At 35.4% G+C, this 9,071-nt stretch overlaps 1 long non-coding RNA gene across 12 annotated transcripts in view; it reads left to right on the top strand.

The window, feature by feature from the left end:
- Positions 1–5: 5 nt before the first annotated feature.
- Positions 6–9,071, top strand: part of LOC144322307 (uncharacterized) — a 551,832-nt gene continuing 542,766 nt past the window's right edge. For all 12 annotated transcript variants that reach the window (XR_013387914.1, XR_013387916.1, XR_013387922.1 and 9 more), the window contains exon 1: positions 6–98. This is a non-coding gene — a long non-coding RNA (uncharacterized LOC144322307). The remainder of the gene's footprint in view (positions 99–9,071) is intronic.

The following is a 9,071-nucleotide window of genomic DNA, read 5'->3' as shown; positions in this document are numbered from 1 at the left end:
GTGGAATAGAATGGAATGAAATTCAGTTCCAAGGCTCCAGGATATGAACAAGGACAATTGAGTGGGAGAAAGAGAAATCAGTGTGCTACTTTGTGTGTGTGAGTTCTAGGATATGCTCATAGCAAGTAGTTAACATTTCTACATTTCCACAATATACATGCATTATGTGTGTAGGGTTTTTTGTATGTGTATAAAATGTTTTCTCTTTCCCAGGAATATTTAGTATCTATTAATATTCAGGACATCAGTGCTATTTAAGTTCATCTTTAACAATTTGATCAGTCCCTGAGAGCTTAACAAAAATCAATGAGTAGCTAAAATAGACTAAAACCACCTTTAAAGTTTTATGGGATAACTCCCAGTAGTGATCCAGATTTACAAAGAAATGAGAGGGAAATGTTGATAAAATAGTGGCTTGAACAAGTTCACAAACTGATCTCTTGTAGCAAATTTGGACACATGAGTTAGTTATCTTGTCCTGGAGGCATTAAATATGTAAATCATCCAGGCAACTCTCTTGTCTCTGAGTCCCTATTCTCCAAGCAACTAAATGATTATGATTTAGCATCCGGTGCAGATCTGTTCAAGAGAGATAAATATTCTGGTCATGTGACTCTGCAGGTTTGTTACCATTTTCGTTGTTAATTAATGAATTGATAGTGTGTTTTACATGTCATTCTCTATAAGCTTGGTTAACTGAACTTCCCTCTTCTCTCCAGATCTGATAAATTAGGTTTGGGCCTATATAACTGAAGAGCAGACCTTGTACTGGGATGAATTCAGTAAAGGAGATACCCTCTTATAGCTTTTTGGCAGCCAGCCTATCTGCTTCTTGATGGTCGTCACTTTTCTGTGTTCCTTTATTTTGAAATTCCACACTTATAATTAGAAGAAAGAACTTAAGCTGTAAAATGTGTTTTGTTTCAGGGCATTTGTCTCCTTCCAGCTAAATGTGTAGAGAGAATTTTTTTCATCCTTGCATTTTTCTTCTAAATTTTACATGGATTTTGTCTCTAGAATTAACTGAGGTTAAGAAATGTTGATACCAATATATTGAAAACTGTAAGAAGAATCTGCAGGGCTCAATTGCTGGGGGTGGGGAGGAGAGTGGCAGAAGAAAAACCAGAGTTTCAGCATCATATTTTCATATTTTATAAAATAGTTCTTTTCTGTGTAGTTAAAAGGTGTGTATTGTTGCTGTTCTTGCTGATGTCAAAGAGGGCAAAGACAGCTTAAGTACTTGGTTAATTTATAAGTATGTTTGATGCAGAGGACAAATAAACATAACTTCATGAATATATAATGTTGCTGATGGCAGCTGAAATTATTTCTGGCCATCATTATGGCTTTTCTCCAAGGTTAATGCTGCCTGTTTGCTGGTAAAATTGTTGAATGGTTTTGTTATCCTGCTTGAACTGTGTCAAGGCAGCCACTTGATTTTCGAATCACTTATTCTGGATTCTGCGCTTTGAGTCACTTCATTTGCCAACATCTCAAAGAATTCTAGGACTTGGATAGACTGACTTGTCCTCTTCCTGTCTCTGGATAGGATCATCTGTCAAATTCTAAGATGAGGTGGCTTGATTTCTACATTAAAAAGAAGCCTGCATTGTGGTACTTAAGGACATTTCTCAGGGCACCAAGAGATTTTATGAAAAAATAAGGGGAGGTGGGATAACTCAGACAGTAGAATAATAATAGACAGTGAAGTCATGGTCACAATAATCTTAATAACATGATCTTTTATTTCTCCCTTTTTAAAAAAGTTAATGTTTTTTTTTTCTCTTCCGTATAAATGCAAACCCATATACCTTAGAGAAAATTTGGGAATGTTTTAGTCTAGTATTTCTTCTAGGTACAGAAGTATTCTTCCTCTAGAGATTTATTGGATACATTTTGAATTAGTACTTGAAACATAAGTGCATATTTCCAAAGTAAACATTTCCAATTGCAAGATTACCATTAATAACCCTCTAGCATTTACTGCAGTTTATGGTTTATCAAACATTTTCACATATTACTTGCAGAGAAAGGTAATGTTATTCATTTTCAATTCAAATGAAGAAACGGAGATTGATTAGGTATCTAAGGGCCAAGACCAAAATCATGGCTTGTCAACACTAGTGGTCAATGTACATCTTTGATTGTATAGAATAACATGTGGGCATAAAGCCCCCAGAGTCTTTGCATTTGACTCATAATATTTTCATCATACTAAGCTCCTTTTATATTAATGTAAGAATACAGAAAAATAAGCTAAAGTGAGAAAAGCATAGCCATTATGCTTTACTGAAGTGTTAAAGAGAACTAGCTATAAAAGCCAATAGGACATGGTAGAGGCATGAAAATAGAAATATCCAAGCATCCTATTACATTCATTAATTCCTTCATTTAATCATTCAATACTTATGCTCTCTTTGCCAGTTATTAGTCTACTAGGTTCCAAGATATCCTCAGAAACAAAATAGACATGATTCCAGATCTCACTGAGTGTTTAGTCATTAATTATATGGGTATGTGGTTATAAACTAACACAAAAGCAAGGGAGGTAAATCAGTGGAGACCTTTGAAAGTGGGGAACAGAGGCACATGATATAGTCAAAACTATCAGGGAGGCTTCCCTGAGGAAGTGACCTTGGATATGGTGTGAAACATAAACTGGAAATTGTAAGCTGAGGGCTGGAGGTGTTTGTGTATTCCCGGCAGAGGGGCACACATGAAGATGCTCAGAGTTAGCAGGAAGCAGGCTGCTTTGAAGAATTGAAAGAAAACCAGTGCATGAAGGACAGAGATTGAGTAACAGAGAAAGTTTGCTGAGGGAGGGAGAGCAGAAGACATAGAGGATCCTGCTGACTATACTGTATCTTTTGAGTCTTAGCCTAAAACCATAGAAAACTACCAAATGACTTAAACAGGTGGAACTGGCTTTTGGATTTTTCTACCCAGCTACCCCTTGTGGTCTGGAGCTTACATGGCAGTGGAAGGAAAGTGGAATTCTATAGACCCGGCTCCAGCTGCTTGTCCTGCCACCTCTGGGACTTTGGGGAAGCCATTTCCCTCTCTGAGACTCTGTTTTGTCCCAATTTGGCAGGGTGGAGAAACTAGGGAGAAGGTTGAGGGCTTTTAAGGCCCAAGGAGACAATAAAGAATAACCTATCTGTAATGTACTATGTGTATTATATACTATGTAATATATACTATTTTATATATTTTATGAGCACTGAATAATTTGTAAATATATAAGAAAGTCTCAACTACAAAAAAAAAAAAAAAGCAAAGATTGATCAAGTGTGTTCTTCAAAAGATCACTCTGAAGGTCTAGTTCTGGTAAGACAGAGTGCCTGCTATCAGACTAATGCTTTTGCACATGGCGATAAGAAATCGGGTTAGTCCTTATATCTTTTAAAAGAAATGTATTAAATAATAAGAACCCTCAAGACAACTCTAGATCCAAATGGCCTCATTGGTGAATTCTAAAATTTAAATAGATAAAAATTATCACTTTTAGACGGACCATTCCAGAAAAAAAGAGGAAACATTCTTTGTTTTATGAAGTCCCAAGAATTTATTTTTGTTTTTGTTTCCCTTGCCTCAGGAGACCTATCTAGAAAAATGTCACAGCTGATGTCAAAGGGATAACTGCCTGTGTTCTCTTCCAGGAGTTTTATGGTTTCAGGTCTGACATTTAGATCTTTAATCATTTTGAATGTATTTTTGTGTATGACGTTAGAAAGTGGTCCAGTTTCATTCTTTTGTCTGTAGCTGTCCTGTTTTCCCAGTACTATCTACTGAAGAAACTGTCTTTTCCCCATTGTATATTCTTATCGTCTTTGTCATAGATTAATTGACTACATAAGCATGGGTTTATTTCTGGCTCTCTGTTCTATTCTTATGGTCTGTGTGTCAGTTTTTGTGCAGTATCATACTGTTTTGATTACTACAGCTTTGTAGTAAATCTTGGAATCTGGAATTGCGATGCCTCCAGGTTTGTTCCTTTTTATCAAGATGGCTTTGCAGAGAACAAACTGATGGTTACCAGAAGTGGGGGAGGTGAGGTTTGGGCAAAATGAGTTTAGGGGCATGGGAGATACAGTTTCCAGTTATGGAATGAATAAATGATGGGAATAAAAGGTGTAGCATAGGGGATAGAGTCAGTGGTATTGTAATAGTGTTGTATGGTGACTGATGGTAACTACACTTATGATGAGCACAACATAATGTACGGAGAAACTCATATATAACATTGTCAATTATAGGCAAACAAAAAATTAGAGAATATATTTTGTTTATGAGGCCACTATAATCCCTGTATCAATATGCTCATTACAAGAAAAGTACAGACCAATACCTCTCAAGAACACAAGTTTAAAAAAACGTTAACAAAATGTAAGCAAATCAGATAGAGGCGTATATAAAAAGGACAATGCATCATGCCAAGTAAGGATTATCCCAGGAAGGCAAGGTTATTTTAATATTTTAAACACAATCAATCTAATAAATCATACTTACAGGGTAAAGGAGAAAAAGTATTATGATTCAGTCACTCCAGAAAAAGCATTTGACAAAATTCAATACCCATTTGTATAATAAGACCTATCAAAATCTAAGAATAAAAGAGATCTTCCTCAACCTGGTAAAGGGTATTCTAAAAATCTATAAGTTGCATCGTTTGTATTCTTAAATTTAATAATACCATCATAGCAAAGAGCCAGAAAACCTGAATGCTCTTCCCAGGGTCTGCCACTCAGTATTATGACACTGTTATGGATCACTCATCAAACCCCTTGGAAACTCTTTTGTTCATTAATGTGAGGACACTAATAATACTTAGCTTAAACTGTTCTTGACAGGCTCAGATAATTTCAGTATGCTGAAGTGCTTTAAATGTTATAGAGTGCTAAATAAGCTTGATGTGATGGTGACGATGACGGTGAACCCAGAGAATCAAAATTCTTTAACTTTCTCTAATCTGTACCTTGAAACCCTAGGGTAGGTTTCCCCCTAACTTCGTATTATCTCAAAGTAGTTCTATTACTTGGGGCCTAGAAAGCAGTTTAGATATTTAAAATCATTTACCTGTCCAGTATCTCCTTTTGAGTTACCTGACCTCTTGGTAGATAGCTCTTTTATCATCATCAAATGGAAGTTTCTGAACATGAAGGTCAATTTGATAACTGAGGTCACTTTAAACCTCTTGTGGAGGAGCTAATAAAAAGGAAATAAAATACTAGATTAAATCATTATTTGTTAATTTGTTGGTACATGTTAATTTTTTAGACTTTCTCTAACACCTCCCAGCAAGGGCAATTTATGGTCACTCTATCTCTTCTACAAAAGAAGTCACATTCTTCTTATTCTGAATAGGGAATGAGGGAAAGGGGGAAGGAGAGAGACATATCCTAAAGAGGTCTGCAAGATAAAGAAAGAGATCTTAGTGTTTTCTAATATTTCTCATTTCTTGTACCATCCTAATGGCAAAGCTCAAATAGTGTCCTTGGTGCTTGATAAAAGTTTAGAGGAAACTGGAAAGAACATGATATTTATGCAGAAATTAGCAAGGTCATTATTTTTAAAACTATTTCTATTATTGTAACATATAAATCTTAATGAGATTCCACCCCCAAGGGTTCAGGTACTTCTAAGTCAGATGTCAAAATGTAAGGAATTGTAATTCCATAACAATAATGAAACAGTAAGACTTTTTTTCACATTGCTCAAAGAGATTCACAAATCTTATGTTAATTCATTGATTGTCACAAGTCCTGCATTAGAATTCAAACATATTTCTCTGTTATAGTTTGGTTTCAGTCAAAGGAGGGTCTAGATCTGGGACTGCAATGATAAAACAGGTTTTTTAATAGGCACCTAAAATTGTAGGAAAAGTTCATGGTTCTTTGGACAAACTGTTGGTATCTGGAATAGGTAAAAAGCTTTGGGATTTGCAAGGATTTTTAGAAATCACTTCTTTACAATCTCTGATTGTAGACCTGAGAAATATTCACCTGCAAGTAGGACTCCAGGGGCTTGGTTCCAAGTCTTAGAAGAATATTGGGAGTTAGGTTGGGGCATAATATTCAGAGATAGTGTCATCTGGGGCGAAATAGTTAGGCCTGGGCTAACTCAGGGACTGGGCATGAGTTTGAAGGCAAGATGTTAGCCTTATCTAAGGAGATGAGAAGACAGATGATTGAATTAGGTATGTGATCTCAGAGAACCCAAGGCAAGATTGGCTTCATGTAAGTCAGAATGAGATCAATGGAGAGCTCCTTTTACTTCTCCTTTCTGATGAAGTCCCAGAGTCCACACTGGGAGTTTAGTATTCTAAAGGAAAAATTTGAAGCCTGGATGGAGGTCAGTGTCTAAGGAGTGGAAGTTAGAGTGAGACTGGAGAAGACTCTGGATGTTCTTTCCTTACCTGTACCCCATCTCAACCACCTGTACTTCTACTTAGCCTTTTCCCGCTAATTCCATTAATACCTCAAGGGTATTCCTTTGGAATAATACCTCTTTGGTAACAGTATGATCCCTTGAAATGCTCATATGTGGACTGATTTGTTGGATCAGAAGAATTGAACAAACCACTAATATGATCATGACTGTCACGATGGTGACTTCTCTAATCACAAGGACTGAATATTAGCTAGCGTCCCAGGCAGATCAGATCTTGTATTGTCACATATAAATATAGTCCAGCAACTAATAGCAGTATTCTTTCTTAAAGTTGAATTGCATCTATTAAAGCATAGTAAAGGAGATCTGAATTATAACTCAGCACCAATTCTTAGTCTATGGTTTTTCCATCCCAAATCTCTCACTCTAAAACTTCCCTAGAGGCTCTTTTCCTCTAAATACTGAAAATTTCCCTGGCAACCTTATGGAAACTTCTCTCCAGCTCAACTTACCCTTTTTCTACACCACAACCCCTTGCTTCTCCCTGGAAGAAAGACTGGAATTTTAGCTACTTACTACTGGCAATATTGAATCACTCTAGGATGACCAAAGGACACAAAAGTGTCACTTGCCCCCTAACTAATACACCAAACTGTTAGGTATGGTTTTCTGAGTACTTTTTTTTTTTCTCACAAAAATATTTTGCAAGAATTTCTAGATAATTAATATTCTCTGCCTTATTAACAACAAAATGAAAGTCAGGGACTCTGAGGAAGGTTCTAAATTTGAAATTGAGTGCATGGATATAGAATGAGAAATTAAATGTAGGTCTCAATTTGAATTATTGGAAGGTTACAACATGAATGATCCCATGAATCATGTCTAAACTCATCAAAACTAGGAGATGATATCAGTGGGTGATTCTATTCTCTGAATTTTCTAGTCTAATTCTTGTTAAACTGCTAAGAAAATCCATGACCTTTAACAACTCTTCAGTCCTCATTTTTATCATAAGTAAATGTAAGGAATTAAACTAGGTTAATCTCTGATTTTCTTGTAAACTATAAAAATTTATATAACCTAACAAGAGATGGGATAAATTCTTAGGATAGCTACTTTTTATGCATAGCATTTTCTGTATGAGTTTCCTATAACCTCATTCACCATTCATTGCTGTTTCCTTGACATCATCTTTCACTGAGATGAGTCTTTTAAACATTTTTGGGAATTATCATTAAATTACTTTAAGGTAATTAATTAAAATGAATGAATTGTATATACCTTTTTCCTATAAATGACAAAGAAATATGTATCCCTCTTTTCATGAATCTTGGTGGTATTCCTTTTAGTTGTATTATTTTTAGACATGTAGCCCTATTTTCATATTTATTTTCCATGAAAATCAGCCTCATATGACATGTAGGCTTTTAGTAACCTAATGCAATTCAAGTGCTTTGCATAAAACAAGGTTCTTTTTGATTTATTGTTTTCAATTTAAGGCTTAAAGTACTAATACAAAAGTAACATCTTCCAAGTAATTCTAGTTATTAGGGTCAGATGAAAAAGGAAAGGAAGTAGGTCGTTTTTTTGAATGAGAATTTGATGCTGCCTCTAGAGTAGGAAGCTTTAATTCCTAGGGGCTATTAACAGTAGATATTTGGAGTTTCATGTTTACAACTAAGAAAGTATATAGATACAAAATGATTTTGAGTTTTATCATTTACTAAGTATGTGATCTTAGAAAAATCATTGAAGCTCTCTAGGTGCAGTGTCTTCAGCTAGTAAAAGGTAAAAAATATGAGTTAACTTTAGTGGATAATTTAAGTCTAGAGCTAATACATATAAGGTATTAGAACCTAGGAAGTGTTGAATGCCTAATAATTCTGTTTCTTTAAAGGATTTTCTTATGAGTTGTTAAGAATAAGTAAAGATTGAGTGATTCTCAGAAATAGAGGTGACAAATGAAGTCCCTGTAAGGTGATGTGGGCGTCATTTCTATTGGATCATCAGTGTTTTAATTACATCTATGTTTTCTTCTGAAGCTGCAGATAAAGAAAACTGAATTAATGTAGGCATAATTTATTCTTCTATAAACTAAGTGGCTTAAACGGTGTTCAGTTGGCATGAATTGCCTTACTCTATAAAAATTGATGCATGAAGTAGGTCCAATTATCCAAACTGATGTACATTTACTATTTTATGGCCTAGTTAAAAAAGCTAATTTGCTACATATAGAGGAAAGGGTGTTTGAATTTGCTGAGGTAAAGGAGGGAGCACATGCTTAGAAGTTAGTGAACTTGAGTTATTCTCCCATCTTCTTTATTCATTCTTTGATTTATTTAAGGGCCTCCCATGTTCAAAGTATATGATAAAGTGCTGTTAGAGTGTTTACGGTATAATGTGAAGCCTGGCACAGAATACGTGGTCATTCAATGTTTGGTTAATAAGGTCATAAGGAAGAGGTATAGAAGATTATAAAGGAAAAGGAAATATGATTCTTAGAAAGTGCTCAGGTAGTTCAAAGGAACGAGAGAGCAGATCTTGCTGTTGTGATCAAGAAGGCTTATTAAGGAGGTGGTATCGAGGAACACATTAAGGTATGAGTAGGATTCAAATGGGAGGGAAGAGACACTGGATTCTAGAGGAGAAGATCTAAAAAGGCTTGCCTGCAAGGTCATTGT

Source organism: Canis aureus, chromosome 10, assembly GCF_053574225.1.
Source record: "Canis aureus isolate CA01 chromosome 10, VMU_Caureus_v.1.0, whole genome shotgun sequence".
Taxonomy (NCBI): domain Eukaryota; kingdom Metazoa; phylum Chordata; class Mammalia; order Carnivora; family Canidae; genus Canis; species Canis aureus.
Note: the sequence above shows the minus strand (reverse complement) of the source record. Positions and strands in the feature narration are given on the sequence as shown.